At 45.4% G+C, this 21946-nt stretch overlaps 1 protein-coding gene across 2 annotated transcripts in view; it reads right to left on the bottom strand.

Annotated features, from left to right (window-relative positions):
• Positions 1-9119: 9119 nt before the first annotated feature.
• The window catches only part of VCPKMT (valosin containing protein lysine methyltransferase), a 77512-nt gene continuing 64685 nt past the window's right edge, over positions 9120-21946 (bottom strand). The window contains exons 8-9 of one of the 2 annotated variants that reach the window (XR_008849047.1): positions 12524-12695; positions 9120-9492 (exon numbers count right to left, since the gene is read on the bottom strand). The gene's annotated coding sequence lies outside the window, so the exon portion shown is untranslated. The remainder of the gene's footprint in view (positions 9493-12523; positions 12696-21946) is intronic. The other variant, XR_008849048.1, reaches the window with a different exon arrangement.

Here is a 21946-nt window from a genome sequence, read left to right as displayed (position 1 = left end):
CCAATATATCAGTGATCCCCCAATATATCAGTGATCCCCCAATATATTAGTGATCCCCCCCAATATATCAATGATCCCCCAATATATCAATGATCCCCCAATATATCAATGATCCACCAATATATCAGTGATCCACCAATATATCAGTGATCCCCCCAATATATTAGTGATCCCCCAATATATAAGTGATCCACCAATATATCAGTGATCCCCCAATATATCAGTGATCCCCCAATATATAAGTGATCCACCAATATATCAGTGATCCCCCAATATATCATTGATCCCCCAATATATCATTGATCCCCCAATATATCATTGATCCCCCAATATATCAGTGATCCCCCCAATATATCAATGATCCCCCAATATATCAATGATCCCCCAATATATCAATGATCCCCCCAATATATCAGTGATCCACCAATATATCAGTGATCCACCAATATATCAGTGATCCCCCCAATATATTAGTGATCCCCCAATATATAAGTGATCCACCAATATATCAGTGATCCCCCAATATATCAGTGATCCCCCAATATATTAGTGATCCCCCAATATATTAGTGATCCCCCAATATATAAGTGATCCACCAATATATCAGTGATCCCCCAATATATCAGTGATCCCCCAATATATCAGTGATCCCCCAATATATTAGTGATCCCCCCAATATATCAGTGATCCCCCAATATATCAGTGATCCCCCAATATATTAGTGATCCCCCAATATATCAGTGATCCCCCCAATATATCAGTGATCCCCCAATATATCAGTGATCCCCAATATATCAGTGATCCCCAATATAGCAGTGATTCCCCCAATATATCAGTGATCCCCCCAATATATCATTGATCCCCCAATATATCATTGATCCCCCAATATATCAGTGATCCCCAATATATTAGTGATCCCCCAATATATCAGTGATCCCCCAATATATCAGTGATCCCCCAATATATCAGTGATCCCCCAATAATCAGTGATCCCCCAATAATCAGTGATCCCCCAATATATTAGTGATCCCCCAATATATTAGTGATCCCCCAATATATTAGTGATCCCCCAATATATTAGTGATCCCCCAATATATCAGTGATCACCCAATATATTAGTGATCACCCAATATATCAGTGATCCCCCAATATATCAATGATCCCCCAATATATCAATGATCCCCCAATATATCAATGATCCACCAATATATCAGTGATCCACCAATATATCAGTGATCCCCCCAATATATTAGTGATCCCCCAATATATAAGTGATCCACCAATATATCAGTGATCCCCCAATATATCAGTGATCCCCCAATATATAAGTGATCCACCAATATATCATTGATCCCCCAATATATCATTGATCCCCCAATATATCAGTGATCCCTCAATATATCAGTGATCCCCCAATATATCAGTGATCCCCCAATATATTAGTGATCCCCCCAATATATCAATGATCCCCCAATATATCAATGATCCCCCCAATATATCAGTGATCCACCAATATATCAGTGATCCACCAATATATCAGTGATCCCCCCAATATATTAGTGATCCCCCAATATATAAGTGATCCACCAATATATCAGTGATCCCCCAATATATCAGTGATCCCCCAATATATTAGTGATCCCCCAATATATAAGTGATCCACCAATATATCAGTGATCCCCCAATATATCAGTGATCCCCCAATATATCAGTGATCCCCCCAATATATCAGTGATCCCCCAATATATCAGTGATCCCCAATATATCAGTGATCCCCCAATATATCAGTGATTCCCCCAATATATCAGTGATCCCCCAATATATCAGTGATCCCCAATATAGCAGTGATCCCCCCAATATATCAGTGATCCCCCCCCAATATATCAGTGATCCCCAATATAGCAGTGATCCCCCAATATATCAGTGATCCCCCAATATATCAGTGATCCCCCCAATATATCAGTGATCCCCCAATATATCAGTGATCCCCAATATATCAGTGATCCCCCAATATATCAGTGATTCCCCCAATATATCAGTGATCCCCCAATATATCAGTGATCCCCAATATAGCAGTGATCCCCCCAATATATCAGTGATCCCCCCCCAATATATCAGTGATCCCCAATATATCATTGATCCCCCAATATATCAGTGATCCCCAATATATTAGTGATCCCCCAATATATCAGTGATCCCCCAATATATCAGTGATCCCCAATATATCAGTGATCCCCCAATATATCAGTGATCCCCCCAATATATCAGTGATCCCCCCAATATATCAGTGATCCCCCAATATATCAATGATTCCCCCAATATATCAGTGATCCCCCAATATATCAGTGATCTCCCCAATATATCAGTGATCCTCCCAATATATCAGTGATCCCCCAATATATCAGTGATCCCCAATATATCAGTGATCCCCAATATATCTGATCCCCCAATATATCAGTGATCCCCAATATATCAGTGATCCCCCCAATATATCAGTGATCCCCCAATATATCAGTGATCCCCAATATATCAGTGATCCCCAATATATCAGTGATCCCCCAATATATCAGTGATCCCCCCAATATATCAGTGATCCCCCCAATATATCAGTGATTCCCCCAATATATCAGTGATCCCCCAATATATCAGTGATCCCCCAATATATCAGTGATCCCCAATATATCAGTGATCCCCAATATATCAGTGATCCCCCCAATATATCAGTGATCCCCCCAATATATCAGTGATCCCCCAATATATCAGTGATTCCCCCAATATATTAGTGATCCCCCAATATATCAGTGATCCCCCAATATATCAGCGATCCCCCAACCTGTGGCTCCCCAGATGTTGCAGAACTACAACTCATCTACAACTCTCATCATACCCTGACAGAACTAAGCACAGTCAGGGAGCAGCCTGTAAGTCACAGTTTGTACACTGCAATATAGACTGACAAAAATAGTGACTGTAAGGCAATGGCAGGACCCAGTAGGGCAATATCTGATCTGCTAACATTACACTGTAATTGATTGTACATGTAATTGATAATTGAACATGTCTGTCCTCACTTCCCCTCTAGGAACAGGCAATGGGTCGTTTTTAGGTTTGACTGTCTTCAGCGGAGATGGCAGCTCTATGCCTGTTGACTTCTTTGTGGATTCCTGTATCCTCCAGTTTAACACTTGACGTACCATGTGCTGAAAGGTGACAGCAATACCTGATGCTAAGCGACCCTGACAATAAGGTGTTAAACTGGAGCATGAAGGAAGCCAGCAAGAGGTCATAACATAGAGAGCTGCTGTCCCTGCTGAAGACAGTGAGTGAAGACTGATGACTTATGACAATGCACAAGGGGGGGGGGGGGGGGGTCATTTAAGGAGATTATAAGACATCGAAGGGAGCAAGAAAAGTGTTTTTTAAATTGCTGGCACTAATAAAGCAAAAAAGTTTAATGACAGTTGCACTTTACAAAACCATAGCAGGTATCTTCAAAAAACAGTGCCACACCTGCCCACAGGTTGTTTGTGGAACTGCAGCTCAGCTGCTTTGAAATGAAGAGGGTTGAGCTGCAGATCCACTACCAACTTGAGCAAAACCTGATTCAACCCATAGACAGGTGAGATATTGTTTTTGGGGGGAAGCAGCCATATTTCTCTAAGGGTACGTTCACACGTACGCAGATTTGATGCGCAGGATTTTCTACTGCAGATTTCAATGTAAACTCTTCACCAGTTAGTCACTCCCCTCAGTGTACGGTCACCTACTGTACCCCCAGTACAGCTTCTAATCTGCAGTTACAAATCCTGCGCATAAAATCTGCGCAGGATCCTGTACGTGTGAACGGACCCTAATTCTGCACTGCCCCTTTAAGATCACTCAGGGACCTGTTGTCCATGAAGGATTTGTACAAGTGCATAGTAAATAATGAAGTGGAGATTACAATAGAGATAGCAGAGGCAGGAGGATGTGGTGTAACTCTTCAGAGGGTACGTTATGGGATGCAGGTGTCTGTGATACGGGATGAGGTGGTTTTCTATCTTGTATTGCCAGATGCAGCATCTTGGAAGAGAATGTCTGGGAGGAAGAAGAGAGACGTGAGTTCAGGGTCAGACAGATTGACTATGCAACATGTTCCACTAGCAGGGGAAAAGGGACCTGTCTATCCCAAAGTCCTCACGTAAGATGCCTGGATAACCAATGGATACCTTATAATTCCTCTGCATAATGCCATCTTACTTAAAGAGGTTGCACAGGAGTAGAAGACATGGCTGCTTTCTTTCAAGAACTGCACCTCACCTGTCCACATGTCCATGTACTTCAGTGTAGGGGATCTGCAATACCAAATACGGCCCATAAACAGGTGGGGAGCTGTCTACGGGCTAACGTTTAGTGCCATTAGTTTTGCCACTTACTGTGGTATTGAGGGTCTACACTGTAGACTACAGGGACCACCTCTCAGTTCTCACTATGGAGAACACTCAGATTCATGTCCTCTTGGGACCAGTGGTGACTGCCCCTTGACTACTACTATTACGTCCATAGACTGTTGAGGGGGCAGTCACCCCTGATCTTGGCTGGTGAATCGGGGGCCTGGACCAATGGAGGAGCAACTCTACAAGGAAGAAGAGGGTAAGGTAGGTTAACGTGTACCCTCCTTTTCTCCTGATGCCACCACTGTTCCTAAACTACAAGGTGACAAATAGGTAAAGCTTTAGAGGCAAATTTATATTACTTTGTGGTTTACAACTCAGGCTCTTTTCACAACAAGTTTGCCCTTATATTTAGCGTGTACTTTCAGAAATCTATTGGTGGATCCATTAGGGGGTCCAAAAATGTCTCCTTTTACCCTCTATCTGGCCAGTATACCCTAGTATAGCACAAAAGAATTAACTATGGAAGACCGTTGTCGATGACAATATTTCTTACCATGGTATCCCATGTATCTCTTTCCTATGGGTGACGGATGTCGCTGTGAGGCATAACAGTTTAAGGGATACTTCGGGAAGCTCCAGTGATCGATGAAGCTTCCTTAGGCACAAAGGCTGGGACCCCCTTCCTCTCCTTCTCCCAAGCTACCACCAGAGTGGTGGTATTGCAAACTGCCACCCAATATACATATTACATTATAAGGTGTGTTGGGTGGCCGTCAGCTGTACCGCCACTTTGGAAGGTGCTCGGGAGGAGGAGAGGAAGGCTCCCCGGAAACTCCAATGATGTAATTGTCTATAGATGGACAGTAATATTATGATGGGGGCTTTTCATAACAATAACCTCATGCACTAATCTCTCACCCTTACCCAAGGGCATCCATGTAACCTTTGCGCAGAATCTACAAAAACTCCTCGATCCAGAACCACCACCAGGAGGCCCATTTCAACAGTAACAAGGACAGCTAGCGTAAAAAACTAGCACCCAAACAGACACCCAAAAACACTACAGACATCTAAACCCCATAAAAAAGGGAAGGTGGTGGGACCTTCTTCCTTGCTTCTTTCCACCATCTGGTGATTCCACCGCCATACCCCTCCCCCCCCCCCTTATAACCCCTCACTCTTCCCCCTGGCCCCCACTAACTCCCCATGCTCCGGCCACCATTTCTCAAAGGCAAAGTGCCCCCCCCCCCCAATTAACCTTGCCCCTTAACCCTTTACCTGCCCCTACCTAAACCTACGGGGGAAGTGTCAAGCTGCCACTCTACTATGTGTTCCCCACCGCTCTGTTCTCATTGTGTGCCTTTGTACACTGCAGTCTTCCATTGGAGGTACACATAGGTAGTTTTCCCACCATAAGGTGATTTTAGTACGTACCTGGCAGACAGTAATGGACATGCTTAGGAAGGATCTGTGCTTGTCTTGGGGCTAAATGGCTATGTTGTGAGATTACCATAATGCTGTTTCTAGCTTTTTGTGAACTGGTATTTCCTGTTTGACTTTTCTTCTTTTGCCTACAAATCCCATCATTCCATTTTCCTCCCTCCCACACATCAGCCACCCCACCCATTGAAACATAAATGAGCTGCATCCATTCAAAAGACCTGTGGTTTTCAATCAGGGTGCCTACAGCTGTTGCATTAGTTGCAGATTGATCTCTCTCCCACCAAGCGATCGCTCCACCCATTGAAGCAGACAGGCTCCCTGTCATCAGCTGACTAGTGATGTCAGGTCTCGGTTGCATTGCAACCTGGGAAAAATCTGAGACAACAGTCATTTTGTATGCTATTAAAAATAAATATTGGGGTGAAAATCACAGAAGAAATGTGAGAAAACCGTCACACACAAGTACAGACACTATATTATGTACTACACTAACTTTACAGCCCCTGTAGCATAGTCAAAGAAAAACAATTCCTGGAATACCCCTTTAAACCTCTGACAAAGGCTTAATGTGATGTGAACAGGGCCTTACCTGGGAGCCATAACGGTCGTGTCTACCCATTGCTTTCCCACCTACCCCAATGTAGTTCACATACTTACAAATGATGTTTCGCAGACACTCTCTCACTTGAATAAATATTTTTAAGAAGCGCAAATTCTAACCCATGCATTCATTTCTATATCACGTGACCCCCTGGTGGTATTAATCATATTCTCCAGGGATAACGTGTCGGGCATATCTAGAATGAGCCTTAGATTTTCTATCCTAAAAACTGAAATTGGAGTCAAATAACTTCTCAAGGCTGGAATCCCTCATACTGAAGTCTGATAAAGTCTCGGTAGAAGTCATAATTACCATGAGGCTGAGACAGATGATGTCTCCTCTCCTTGTCATGAAGTCATGTCTGGCTCAACTGATGATCCAATGTAAAAAGAAATGTTTATATATATATATATATATATATATATATATATATGTAGCTTCATGTAAAGCATTCTGTAGTTACTTTTTCCCCCCATTTGCACCGTACTGTTTTCAGGTCCAACATTCTGTTTTGATTTTTGTATATATATATATATATATATATATATATATATATATATATATATATATATATACACAGTACATGTCCATAGAATAGTGTTTCCCAACCAGTGTGCCTCCAGCTGTTGCAAAACTACAACTCCCAGCGGCTGTCCGGGCATGCTGGGAGTTGTAGTTTTGCAACAGCTGGAGGCACACTGGTTGGGAAACACTGGTCTAGTGGCAAGCAATCTGGGGGTACAGTAGGTGATCGTACACTGAGGGGAGTGACTAACTGGTGAAGAGGCCAAACTGTGCTGGGTTGCAGCAGCCGAGGGCAACACCCAGTGGACACCAAAGTCTAATTTGCATAGCCTTTTAAATGCCCCATACAACCATGCCTTAAAGGGGTAGTCCAGTGGTGAAGAACTTATCCCCTATCCTAAGGATAGGGGATAAGTTTGAGATTGCAGGGGGTCCGACCGCTGGGGCCCCCTGCGATCTCTCTGTACGGGGGCCAGGCTCTCCGGCCAGATAGCGGGTGTCAACCTCCGCACGAAGCGGCCGCCGACACGCCCCCTCAATACATCTCTATGGCAGAGCCGGAGATTGCCGAAGGCAGCTCTTCGGCTCTGCCATAGAGTTGTATTGAGGGGGCGTGTCGGCCGCCGCTTCGTGCGGAGGTCGACACGCCCCCTTCCCGGGGGCTGTCGGGGCTCCGTACAGGAGATCGCAGGGGGCCCCAGCGGTCGGACCCCCTGCGATCTCAAACTTATCCCCTATCCTTAGGATAAGGGATAAGTTGTTCACCACTGGGTTCACCACTGGACTACTCCTTTAACTTAAAGGGGTATTCCAGGCAAAAACTTTTTTCTATATATCAACTGGCTCCGGAAAGTTAAACAGATTTGTAAATTACTTCTATTAAAAAAATCTTAATCCTTCCAATAGTTATTAGCTTCTGAAGTTGAGTTGCTGTTTTCTGTCTAACTGCCTTCTGATGACTCACGTCCCGGGAGCTGTCCAGTTCCTATGGGGATATTTTCCCATCATACACAGCTCCCGGGACGTGACATCATCATTGAGCAGTTAGACAGAAAACTTCAGAAGCTAATAACTATTGGAAGGATTAAGATTTTTTAATAGAAGTAATTTACAAATCTGTTTAACTTTCCGGAGCCAGTTGATAGATATATATATATATATATATATATATATATATATATATATATATATAAAAAAAAGTTTTTGCCTGGAATACCCCTTTAATATCCTATGCTGGGAGTTGTAATTTTGCAACAGCTGGAGGTACACTGGTTGGCAAAAACACTGTTCTATGGATATGATGTTCAGTTTTTCCAAAACAAAATTTCAAATCCACTGCATAGAAGTAACAAGGGGGGGGGGGGGGGCAGGGGTAAGGGGAATAAAGTGGCACAGTGGGGGGGATAAAGTGACACAAGGTCATTCAAGGAGGGAAAAGAAGTGATACAATGGGAGAGATCTAGAGGGATATAAACTGGTATTCTAGGAAAAAACTTTTCGGGAACTGCACATAGTAGAAGAGGTTTGCTATGGGGATTTGCTTCTACTCTGAACAGTTCCCGAGACAGGTGTCATCAGAGAGCACTAACACAAAAAATAACAACTCAACTTCAGCAGCTTATAAATACTGAAAGGATTAATATTTTTTTTATAGACGTAATTTACAAATCTGTTTAACTTTCTGGATATATACACACGTTTTTTTCCTGGATAACCCCTTTAAGTGGCACGGAGCGGTTTTAGGGCAGGGATTAAGTGACACAGTAGGGTGATGAAGGGGGAATGAATTGGCATAGGGGGTGAAGAAGTGGCAGAAGAAGGGGGGGGGGAATTAAACTGCACAGGGAAGATAAAAGGGGTGATTAAATGGCACCAGGGGGTTACCAGGGGGGGGGGGATAAAATGACACCCAGGGTTATTGGGGGACGAAGCAGTGGCTGACATGACCCATTCATGCATCTCTACGGGAGAGCTGGAGATCCCCAAAAGCTGTATCTCCGGCTCTCCCATAGAGATACATGGAAGCGTCATGTCGCCCACCACTTCATGCTTTGGTTGACACCATTCCTTTCATGGGGAGGGCAGGGTTCCAGCGGTCAGACCCCCTGGCGATCAGTCACTTATCCCCTATCCAAAGGATAGGGGGGATACATTTTACTAAGCTGGAGACGGAGTACTCCTTTACCACTATGGCTCCGCAGAGAATTGAGAGCTCCATATTGGGACAGGAATTTTAGCAATGTCACGTATGTAAAGATTTATTATTTACTGCTGAGATTTTGACTCATAATCCATATTATGTAGTAACCCGGTTACGTTTATTTATAGTTTTATAGTATCTTCTTCTGTAGGGTAAAGTGCGTCCCTCCAGCAGCGGATCCGCAGTTCTTCTCCGTGTCCTTGCTCAATCGATACCATTCTGAAGAGTAAATTCTTCCTCGGATCACATAAGCTTTTTCTTTGTGTATAATGAATAATATTTCCTTCCTGCGCTCACATCTGGACGGCTAACCACACGGTCATTCTGTATCGCAATAACCTTGCCTCCTGGAGAAAAAAAAAATCTGTTTGTTTGTGCACCTGTACCCAAAACCTAAAGCCGAATTATCAGTATTAGGAGATTTATGTTGTAATTTTATGGATTTATGTGGCAGTACCACAATACCGAAGACCAGCGGGACGTACAGTAAACCACAAACTCACAACATTGTCCCTCGCTTAACAATGACATGCTTGTTTTTATCCTTAAAGGGGTACTCCGGTGAAAAACTTTTTTTTTTTTTTTTTTAATCAACTGGTGCCAGAAAGTTAAACAGATTTGTAAATTACTCCTATTAAAAAATCTTAATCCTTCCTGTACTTATTAGCTGCTGAATACTACAGTGGAAATTCTTTTCCGTTTGAAACACAGAGCTGTCTGCTGACATCATGAGCACAGTGCTCTCTGCTGACATCTCTGTCCATTTTAGGAACTGTCCAGACTAGGAGAAAATCCCCATAGCAAACATATGCTGATCTGGACAGTTCCTAAAATGGACAGAGATGTCAGCAGAGAGCACTGTGGTCATGATGTCAACAGAGAGCTCTTTGTTCCAAAAAGAAAATAATTTTCGCTGTAGTATTCAGTAGCTAATAAGTACAGGAAGGATTAAGATTTTTTAATAGAAGTCATTTACAAATCTGTTTAACTTTCTGGCACCAGTTGATTTAAAAAAAAAAGTTTTTCACCAGAGTACCCCTTTAAGGCAGGGTTCACAAGTATTTTTAGGCAATACAAAGAAATGGTTTTAAAGGGGTACTCCAATGGAAAACATATTTTTTTTAAATCAACTGGTGCCAGAAAGTTCTAAATACTTATATTTAATAATCTTAATCCTTCCAGTACTTATCAGCTGTTGTATACTACAGAGTAAGTTTCCTTTCTGTCTGACCACTGTACTCTCTGCTGACACCTCTGTCCATGTCAGGAACTGTCCAGAGCAGGAGAGGTTTCCTATGGGGATTTGCTCCTACTCTGGACAGTTCCTGACATGGACAGAGGTGTCAGCAGAGAGCACTGTGGTCAGACAGAAAGGAAATTCAAAAAAGAAAAGAACTTCCTCTGTAGTATACAGCAGCTGATAAGTACTGGAAGAAATAAGATTTTTAAATAGAAGTAATTTACAAATCTGTTTAACTTTCTAGCACCAGTTGATTTAAAAAAAAAAATATTCTACCGGAGTACCCCTTTAAACACAGAAAAAGTGCAAATCTTTGCATTCCAGTTTGTCAGTTTTACTCCAGGTTTAGGCTAAAAATATTGACCATAATATTGTGTACTGTGTGTGAACCCAGCCTTAGGATGGAGCCACATGTATTGGATTTACTGCAGTTTCTCTGCAAATAATTTCTCTGCAGAAATTCCGCAATATTTATAGACGCAGCAAAATAGATGTCATCTGTTAAATCTACAACAGATTTATTGTGGATTTTTCCTGTTGCTTTAAAGAGGTACTCCACTGCCCCAGCGTTCGGAACATATTGTTACAAACGCTGGGTGCGGGCTGCGAGGGTTGCGACATTACAGCCACGCCCCTCGCGACTTCTCACCACGCCCCCTCAATGCAAGTCTATGGGAGGGGGCGTGGCAGCTGCCACGCCCCCTCTCATAGACTTGCATTGAGGGGACGTGGTTGGGACATTACGAGGGACGTGGTCATGATGTCACAACCCTCGCAGCACGCACCCAGCATTTTGAACACAATGTTCCGAACGCTGGGGCAGTGGAGTACCCCTTTAAGGCTATGTTCACACAGTGGTAAATCAGCAATTCCATACAAATTGCTTGCTGAACGGATGGGCGGAATTCTGATGAAATTGCAGCAAAATTATGGCCGAATGCTGTGTTTCATAACAAAGAATTCAAAGCCCTATTGACTTCAGTGGTACGGTGTCCATTTTAGGACATCATCAGTCGTCAGATGTAACTCCGTCCTCCGTCAGGTGAAACGGTGTCCCGCCTCCTCCCTCGGGCCAATCTCCATCAGGCGTCAGCCACAACTCCCTCCTCCCTCCTTTGTCATCCTAAACTCCCTCATTCGAAACTCCGTCATCCCTCAGACGAAAAACTTTCCTGCCGTGTAGCAGATCCGAGTCAGTGTTGGCTCTCCGCTATACGGGTTCTGCTGTACACGCTATTCGGTGTCGGCTCTGCTATACAGACTCTGTAGCACGTGGTGTCTGTAGTACACGTGCAAGTTTCACAGTTTCGACTCTGCTATACATGCTGTGCAGTGTCGGCTCTGCTATGCGGCAGGAAGTTGCGTCTGAGGGAGAATCGTCTGAGGCATGACGGCGTTTTGGAAGAGGGAGTTTTGGATGAGGGAGGATGGAGTTGTGGCTGAAGGATGATGGCGATTGGTCCGAGGGAGGAGGCGGGACGCCGTTTCACCTGACGGAGGATGGAGTTACGGCTGACTATGTCCTAAAATGGACACCGTACAGTGGGATTCTGCCAAGGAATTGCGCAAAATTAAAGATGGAAATTGTGCTGTGTGAATAGGACATATCATTAAAGTCTATGGGAAGTAAATTTCGGCAGAGCGTAGCCTAATTCAGATTTTTCAGTGCATGTGCAGAATTGAAATATATTCGTCAAATTAAACAAAATTGTGGTGCAAACTTTCCGGCATGAATTTCGCCAATGTTACTGTAAGTTTTAGGCAATTTGCATTGCACCCAAAAAAAGGGGTGTGGTCTTGATAAAACAGCCTGAGCTACAGTAATAAATATGCCGCATTCATGAACTGTCTAGTCTCTGTGTATACTGTCTAAGAATTAGACAGTCTCCGCAATCTGAACAATTGACTTTTATGGCATAAAAATCTTATCAGATTTGTCCCTTACTGCACAGACTTGCATCTTACTGAGGGATCAGTTACATGCTGTGCATACAAGTCTCTGGAGTAAAAAGACGGGAAAGGCGGGAAAAAGAGGGACTTGCTGGAGAGAGAAGCAAACAAAGATCCAGCAAAAGAGACTATAAACATTTGTAAAAGTGAGTATTAGATCTCACCAGAATACTCTATGCACAGCTTACACTGCTTAGTACTTCTCTATAATGTCCTCCATACTGCTGCTGCTTCTGAGGGTGTGCTGTAGAGGTATAGGGGAGCAGGGCGTCCTCTTCTGTGTATGTGCAGAGTATGAGAGACATCATAGCAGCTGATATACCCTTTCTGGCTCAGTGACAACTGTAAATTGGATAAAGCCTGTAGAGGGGAAAAATGGTGAAAATGCCATCGACAAGTTATATAAAGGCCAGAAATTGTGCTGCTCCTCCTGTACACACACGTCAGCTTATCCTGAAACAACAGGTACGATTTAAGTGTTCCAAGCAAGATATTTACCAAAATAACCATTATCACACTGTGAAGGTCAGGAAGATTTTGGATGAGGATTTGGGATTGTGAAAGTATCTTTACTCAGCTATATCCATAGCACTTTGTACCCAATAACCTCTGAAGAGGATTTATAAGCAAAATAATATGCGCCAAAAAAAATGAGCAAAATAACAAGGTCCGGCTGTAAACCTTGGAACTAGTAGCTCTGGTCACTATTTGTTGTTTACTTTGAATTGCACATAAAGGAATGAGAATTCACTGGTGAAGGTCACACCAGTCATAACATTACACCAATATACATCCTTAAAGGGGTACTCTTAAAGGTTTTTTTTAATCAACTGGTGCCAGAAAGTGAAACAGATTTGTAAATTACTTCTAAATTACTTACAGTACTCATCAGTTGCTGTATGCTCCAGAAGAAGTTCTTTTCTTTTAGAATTTCTTATCTGTTTGACCACAGTGCTCTCTGCTGATACCTCTTCTGTCTCAGGAACTGTCCAGAGCAGGAGAGGTTTGCTATGGGGATTTGCTCCTGCTCTTGACAGTTCCTGAGACAGACAGAGGTGTCAGCAGAGAGCACTGTGGTCAGACAGAAAAAGAAATTTAAAAAGAAAAGAACTTCCTGTGGAGCTTAAAGCAGCTGATAAGTACTGGAAGGATTAGGATTTTTAAATCGAAGTAATTTACCAATCTGTTTAACGTTCTGGCACCAGTTGATTTAAAAAAAACATATAGTTTTTCACCGGAGTACCCCTTCAGAAGGAAACGGTGTACATATGTTATTGTGGAATTTAAAAATAATTTTTCTTATGGCGTTTTGTAAATCTTTCCCACTATGGCTAGAGCGTAAATATGACATGGCTGTTCACCAGGGGTCAAGTCCTGGGGAAAAAAAGTGTGGGAAAATTTCCATTTAAAGGGGGGGGGGGGGGGTTACTCTACATATACCTATGGGGAAGGGGGGGGGGTTACTCTACATATACCTATGGGGAAGGGGGGGGGTTACTCTACATATACCTATGGGGGAGGGGTTACTCTACATATATACCTATAGGGGAGGAGGGGGGGTTACTCTACATATATCTATGGGGAAGGGGAGGGGGGGTTTACTCTACATATACCTATGGGGAAGGGGAGGGGGGGTTACTCTACATATATACCTATAGGGGAAGAGGGGTTACTCTACATATATACCTATGGGGAAGGAGAGGGGGTTACTCTACATATACCTATGGGGGGGTGTTACTCTACATATATACCTATGGGGAAGGGGAGGGGGGGTTACTCTACATATACCTATAGGGGAGGAGGGGAGGGGGGGGGTTACTCTACATGTACCTATGGGGAAGGGGAGGGGGGGGGGTTACTCTACATATACCTATGGGGAAGGGGGGTTACTCTACATATACCTATGGGGAAGAGGGGGGGGGTTTAGCTGCATATACATATGGGAAAGCGGGGGGGGGGGGGTGTAACTGCATATACCTATGGGAAAGGGGGGGTGTATCTGCATATACCTATGGGAAAGGGGGGATGTATCTGCATATACATATGTGAAAGAGGGGGGTGTAACTGCATATACCTATGGGAAAGGGGGGGTTGTAACTGCATATACCTATGGGAAAGGGGGGGTGTAACTGCATATACCTATGGGAAAGGGGGGTGCATCTGCCAAACAAAGGGTCCGGCCCGGGTGCCAAATGCTCTAGGTATGCCCCCAGCTGAGAAGGGCCGACTCTGCCTTTAGGCAAAATAGGCAGCAGCCTAGAGCCACCTCTTGATGGGGGGGCGTCGCTCTGCCTGCCGCAAAAAAGTTAGACAACCACCATCTGAACCACCGAGGGCAGGTAAGAGACCATCACCGGAGCACATGGGGAACCGTAAACGGCTATCCGGCGGCAGTTGAAGCAGTCTGCGCTGACGGATAGCTGTTTATCCAATGGCCCTGACATATAAAAGCATCATATGTTGATGCTGCCTCTGAGAGGCCATCGCATGTTGAAATTATCGTATGTCGTGGCCATCGTAGGTCAGGGGGGTCACTGTATTCTTGTTTTTCAGGACATTCTCCCAATTTATATTGTTAAGGGCTTCCCTGAGTTGATCAAACTTTGCCTTCCTAAAGTTCATTGTTTTTGTGGCCCCTCGAGAGGTTCCTTTATTGAAGAACAAGCTATAATGTATTATATTATGATCACTATTTCCTAGGTATCGTTCTACCTTGAGTAGTTGAGTTGTTCTTTTCTGTCTGACCACAGTGCTCTCTGCTGACACCTCTGTCCATGTCAGGAACTGTCCAGAGTAGAAGCAAATCCCCATAGCAAATCTCTCCTGCTCTGGACAGTTCCTGACATGGACAGAGGTGTCAGCAGAGAGCACTGTGGTAAGACAGAAAAGAACTCCAGAAGGAAATACAACTTCCTGTGAAGCATAGAGCAGCTGATAAGTAATGGAAGGATTTTTAAACAGAAATAATTTACAAATCTGTTTATCTTTGTGGCACCAGTTGATTTAAAAAAAAAAATATTGTTTTCCAGTGGGGTACCCCTTTAATGCTGCATCATAGAAGCTGATAAAGCAAGAGTAGGAGCTATTCCAGTGCCAGCAAGTGCAACAAGCTGCAATGGAGAGAGGAACTATACTGGGGCCCAGGAATGAAGGGGGGAGCCATGCTGAAATGAGGAATAAGATAGGGAGCCATGCTGATGATACAGAATAAGATGTGAAGACAAGGATGAGGCCAGAAATAAGATGTGAAGCCATGTATGGGGCCAGAAATAAGATGATACGGCCATGTATGGGGCCAGAAATAAGATGATACGGCCATGTATGGGGCCAGAAATAAGATGATACGGCCATGTATGGGGCCAGAAATAAGATGATACGGCCATGCTGATGATACAGAATAAAATGTGAAGCCATGTATGGGGTCAGAAATAAGATGATACGGCCATGTATGGGGCCAGAAATAAGATGATACGGCCATGCTGATGATACAGAATAAGATGTGAAGCCATGCTGAGGACCAGGGATGAGAGAGGATCCATTATGGGCTTAGAATTGAGATGGAAACCATAATAATATGGAAGATGGAAGCTATATGGGGAAACTAGGAGAAGGGGGAGCCATGTTGGGGCCAAGAAATGAGATGAAAGCCATGCTGAGGAACAATAATAAGATGAAGAGCCATGTTGTGGAAAAATAATGATAGGGAGCTATTCAGGGGACCAAGAATGAGATGTGGAGCCAAGCTGAGGACCAGGACTTAGATGGGGAGCCATGTCAGGGGCCAAGAATGATAAGGGGAACTATGCTGGGGGCAAGAAATTAGATACAGGGGATAAGAAATGAGATATAGAGCCATGCTGGGGGCCAGGAATGAGATATAGAGCCATGCTGGGGGCCAGGAATGAGATATAGAGCCATGCTGGGGGCCAGGAATGAGATATAGAGCCATGCTGGGGGCCAGGAATGAGATCTAGAGCCATGCTGGGGGCCAAATGAGGTATAGAGCCATGCTGGGGGCCAGGAATGAGATATAGAGCCATGCTGGGGGCCAGGAATGAGATATAGAGCCATGCTGGGGGCCAGGAATGAGGTATAGAGCCATGCTGGGGGCCAGGAATGAGATATAGAGCCAGGCTGGGGGCCAGGAATGAGATATAGAGCCATGCTGGGGAGAAGGAATGAGATATAGAGCCATGCTGGGGGCCAGGAATGAGATATAGAGCCATGCTGGGGGCCAGGAATGAGATATAGAGCCATGCTGGGGGCCAGGAATGAGATATAGAGCCAGGCTGGGGGGCCAGGAATGAGATATAGAGCCATGCTGGAGGCCAGGAATGAGATATAGAGCCAGGCTGGGGGCCAGGAATGAGATGTAGAGCCATGCTGGGGGCCAGGAATGATATATAGAGCCATGCTGGGGGCCAGGAATAGGTATAGAGCCATGCTGGGGGCCAGGAATGAGATATAGAGCCAGGCTGGGGGCCAGGAATGAGATATAGAGCCAGGCTGGGGGCCAGGAATGAGATATAGAGCCATGCTGGGGGCCAGGAATGAGATATAGAGCCATGCTGGGGGCCAGGAATGAGATATAGAGCCAGGCTGGGGGGCCAGGAATGAGATATAGAGCCATGCTGGAGGCCAGGAATGAGATATAGAGCCATGCTGGAGGCCAGGAATGAGATATAGAGCCATGCTGGGGGCCAGGAATGAGATATAGAGCCATGCTGGAGGCCAGGAATGAGGTATAGAGCCATGCTGGGGGCCAGGAATGAGATATAGAGCCATGCTGGGGAGAAGGAATGAGATATAGAGCCATGCTGGGGACCAGGAATGAGATATAGAGCCATGCTGGGGACCAGGAATGAGATATAGAGCCATGCTGGGGAGAAGGAATGAGATATAGAGCCATGCTGGTGAGAAGGAATGAGTTATAGAGCCATGCTGGGGACCAGGAAAGAGATATAGAGCCATGCTGGGGACCAGGAATGAGATATAGAGCCAGGCTGGGGAGAAGGAATGAGATATAGAGCCATGCTGGGGGCCAGGAATGATATATAGAGCCATGCTGGGGGCCAGGAATGAGATATAGAGCCATGCTGGGGGCCAGGAATGAGATATAGAGCCATGCTGGGGAGAAGGAATGAGATATAGAGCCATGCTGGTGAGAAGGAATGAGATATAGAGCCATGCTGGGGACCAGGAATGAGATATAGAGCCATGCTGGGGAGAAGGAATGAGATATAGAGCCATGCTGGTGAGAAGGAATGAGATATAGAGCCATGCTGGGGACCAGGAATGAGATATAGAGCCATGCTGGGGACCAGGAATGAGATATAGAGCCATGCTGGTGAGAAGGAATGAGATATAGAGCCAGGCTGGGGACCAGGAATGAGATATAGAGCCATGCTGGGGACCAGGAATGAGATATAGAGCCAGGCTGGGGGCCAGGAATGAGATATAGAGCCATGCTGGGGGCCAGGAATGATATATAGAGCCATGCTGGGGGCCAGGAATGAGATATAGAGCCATGCTGGGGGCCAGGAATGAAATATAGAGCCAGGCTGGAGGCCAGGAATGAGATATAGAGCCATGCTGGGGGCCAGGAATGAGATCTAGAGCCATGCTGGGGGCCAGGAATGAGATATAGAGCCATGCTGGGGGCCAGGAATGAGATATAGAGCCATGCTGGGGGCCAGGAATGAGATATAGAGCCATGCTGGGGGCCAGGAATGATATATAGAGCCAGGCTGGGGGCCAGGAATGAGATATAGAGCCATGCTGGGGGCCAGGAATGAGATATAGAGCCATGCTGGGGGCCAGGAATGAGATATAGAGCCATGCTGGGGGCCAGGAATGATATATAGAGCCAGGCTGGGGGCCAGGAATGAGATATAGAGCCATGCTGGAGGCCAGGAATGAGATATAGAGCCATGCTGGGGGCCAGGAATGAGATATAGAGCCATGCTGGAGGCCAGGAATGAGATATAGAGCCATGCTGGGGGCCAGGAATGAGATATAGAGCCATGCTGGGGGCCAGGAATGAGATATAGAGCCAGGCTGGGGGCCAGGAATGAGATATAGAGCCAGGCTGGGGGCCAGGAATGAGATATAGAGCCAGGCTGGGGGCCAGGAATGAGATATAGAGCCATGCTGGGGGCCAGGAATGAGATATAGAGCCAGGCTGGGGGGCCAGGAATGAGATATAGAGCCATGCTGGGGAGTAGGAATGTGATTGGTAGCCTTGCTGTAGACTGTGAATGAAAGGACAAATTGTTGAGCACATGATAAGTCATGATTTTTTTTGGCTCTTTCATCATTATTTCTATTTATTTGCTTAAAGGGGTATTCCATGAAAAAAACTTTTTTTTTTCCATATCAACTGGCTCCAGAACGTTAAACAGATTTGTAAATTACTTCTAATAAAAAATCTTAATCCTACCAGTACTTATCAGCTGCTGAAATTGAGTTGTTCTTTTCTGACAACAGTGCTGCTGTCTGTCTCAGGAACTGTCCAGAGTAGCAGCAAATCCCCATAGCAAACCTCTCCTGCTCTGGACAGTTCCTGAGACAGACAGAGGTGTCAACAGAGAGTGGTCATACAGAAAAAAACTTAACTTCAGCAGCTGACAAGTACTGGTAGGATTAAGATTTTTTAAAGAAGTAATTTAAAAATGTTTTTTTTTCATGGAATACCCCTTTAATGTACATGATACAATAGACAGTGTAACCCAAATTCTATATACTTTTTTGTTTAAGGGGACCATTCCCATTAAAGGCCACTTTGTTGTGCAAATTTTTCACATTTGGTTGGTCAGCTCAAAGTGTTTCCTCGAACTCCCTATGGACTTGAATGCTCGGCTTAGCCAAACATGCATGTGTTGTGATGAAGACGGGAATAAGCTATTGCCAGACTCCTCTGACAGCCCAATCCATCTCTCTCCTCACATCAGCCAGAAGGTGAATGTTGGGTTGGCCCTCATACACATTAGTTGGCCGTCCAGTCCTTCCGTGAATGGTTCGCTTTACTGTGTATGTATTAGATTTGGTCCCGGATTCAATATCTTCAAAAGTGTAATTTATATTTGAGAGTCAAGGCTTGGGAGCCTCTAGGAACTAGATCAGACCCCTTCAGCTCCGATCAGACTCTCTCTTCCTGTAGAGGGTAATATCCAATTCTGGAAACTGATGAATACCAGTGGAAGGGTTATCCAATATCCCTACTAGACAATGGGCAGATTCCAAAATGCCTCCTACTGGGAGCAATAATCTGTAGGAAAGCCTTTGAGTAAGTGTTCAGTTTCCCAGCAGCACCCCCACAGGAAAAAATAAGCATTACACAGTGTCCATCCAAAACAGTGGGATGTCTGTGTAAGGGTAGGGTCACACGTAAGGAATCGGCAGCGTATTTTACGCTGCGGATCCGCCGGTGACCCAACCCATTTTGTGCCTCCAGCTGTTGCCACCCCACCTACCCCTGCCTCATCCCACCCCTGGGCTGTTCGCAGCGGCAATCCATCACTATGAACAGCCACACAGGGGGCCTGCTAGTCGTCGAGTCCACTCTGACATCGCGGATGTGCAGTGTACTCAGACATCACGGCTGCTCCGCAATGTCAGGCAAGGGACAAGACAAGGCGAGGGAAGGGCAACAGCTGGAGGCACAAAATGGGTGCGGCCAACAGCGGATCCGCAGTGTAAAGTACGCTGGGGATCCGTTATGTGTGACCCTACCCTAATACAGGTATGAAAAGGTCCTCCATGGTGAGTGCTTCTCCTTACAGACACTCTCCACTCGGGCCAAGAGATATGGATCCTGAACAGAGGACCCCACCCCCACCCCCCTTTATAACTCAGAATTCTCTAATAGGATGTATAAAAATACGTTTCCGAAACTAGATGATCTTAAGGTGCAGATAAACCCATCATTATCCCTCATTATTATTCCTCAGATTCTGCACAGGATGTTCTCTTTCCATCTTCTGCGTCTGTTCTGTAACATCTTGTAGGTTTAATATTCATAGACGACATGAAGACAAATAATGTCGTTTCTTTCTCATGTGGATCTGGAGATGAGGACGGACACAGGAACCGCAGAGGGTGACAAAAATCACCTCTCAATCTGGCGATGGGAGTAGTCATGATGAATCACTCTGTGGTAATGGGGTGTGATGAGGGCAGAAGTTGTTACCCTAGGGGCAGATGGCATTCACCCCTTGTATTCGTGACGCCAGGGCATGGTTTATCCTCGATACCGCTAGACTCTGGGCCAGGCACGGGAGCAATAATAACTCTGAGGCCAAGTTACGGATAACGGTAGCTTTACTGAGGATAGAAAGGTGGAAAAGTCTAAACAGTTCAGCCAGGGCACACAGAGGTGACCAGTGACTCAGAGACCTTAAGGGCTTGCTGGGACTTGTAGTAACACTGGACAATTGAATGCAGACCATGCTGACTTGACAGATGACAGGGACTGACTTGACTCATAAAGCGGTGACTTTATCTTACTTGACTTGATGGTGGCTGCAGGACTGGACTTTGAGGTCTCCAACACTCTGGACACACAAACTAGACACGAGTGACCTCAGCAAAGACTTACCGTATTTTTTGCCGTATAAGACGCACTTTTTCTTCCCCAAAACTGGGGGCAAAAAGTCGGTGCGTCTTATACGGCGAATACACCCCTATCGCGGCGGTCCCTGCGGCCATCAACGGCCGGGACCCGCAGCTAATACAGGATATCACCGATCGCGGTGATGCCCTGTATTAACCCTTCAGACGCAGCGATCAAAGCTGACCGCAGCGTCTGAAGGGAAAGTGACACTAACCTGGCTGTTCAGTCGGGCTGTTCGGGACCGCCGTGGCGGTCCCGAACAGCTCGACTGAATAGCCGGGTTAGTGCTTACAGGACACCGGGAGGGACCTTACCTGCCTCCTCGGTGTCTTCTCCGTTCAGGGATCCCCTGTATGGCCGGCGCTCTCCTTCCTCGTCATCACGTCGTCGCATACGTGCGTCGGCGTGCATAACGACGCGATGACGGCGACGGAGAGCGAGGATACACGGCCGGCAGCAGAGCGACGGGGACACGGCGACAGCGATGGAGCGACATCCAGGGCAGCGGTGACGGGTCCGGAGCGGCGGGGACACGTGAGTATTACCTCCTATGCAGTGGTCTTCAATCTGCGGACCTCCAGATGTTGCAAAACTACAACTCCCAGCATGCCCGGACAGCCAACGGCTGTCCGGGCATGCTGGGAGTTGTAGTTTTGCAACATCTGGAGGTCCGCAGGTTGAAGACCACTATTGGGTTCTAATTTTTTAGATTTTGCACCTAAAAATAGGGTGCGTCTTATACGCCGGTGCGTCCTATAGGGCGAAAAATACAGTATCTCCAAAGAGGAAAGAGAAAGAACTAGCTCCACCCAGGGCTTATATGGGGGAGACAAGCAGGAAGCCCATAGGTCACTCTTGGGGTCACCTGGTCACTGATACCTCCTGGGTAACAATCACATGACATATCACATGGTATAACTCTTAAAACAACATTACATTTTATAATACATTACAATGCAGAACATATATACAGGGGGGAAACAAATACAAGGGAGCCCAG

This window comes from Hyla sarda, chromosome 11, assembly GCF_029499605.1.
Source record: "Hyla sarda isolate aHylSar1 chromosome 11, aHylSar1.hap1, whole genome shotgun sequence".
In the NCBI taxonomy this organism is placed as follows: Eukaryota; Metazoa; Chordata; class Amphibia; order Anura; family Hylidae; genus Hyla; species Hyla sarda.
The sequence above is the reverse complement of the archived record's forward strand: the minus strand, read 5'-3'. Positions and strand labels throughout refer to the sequence as shown.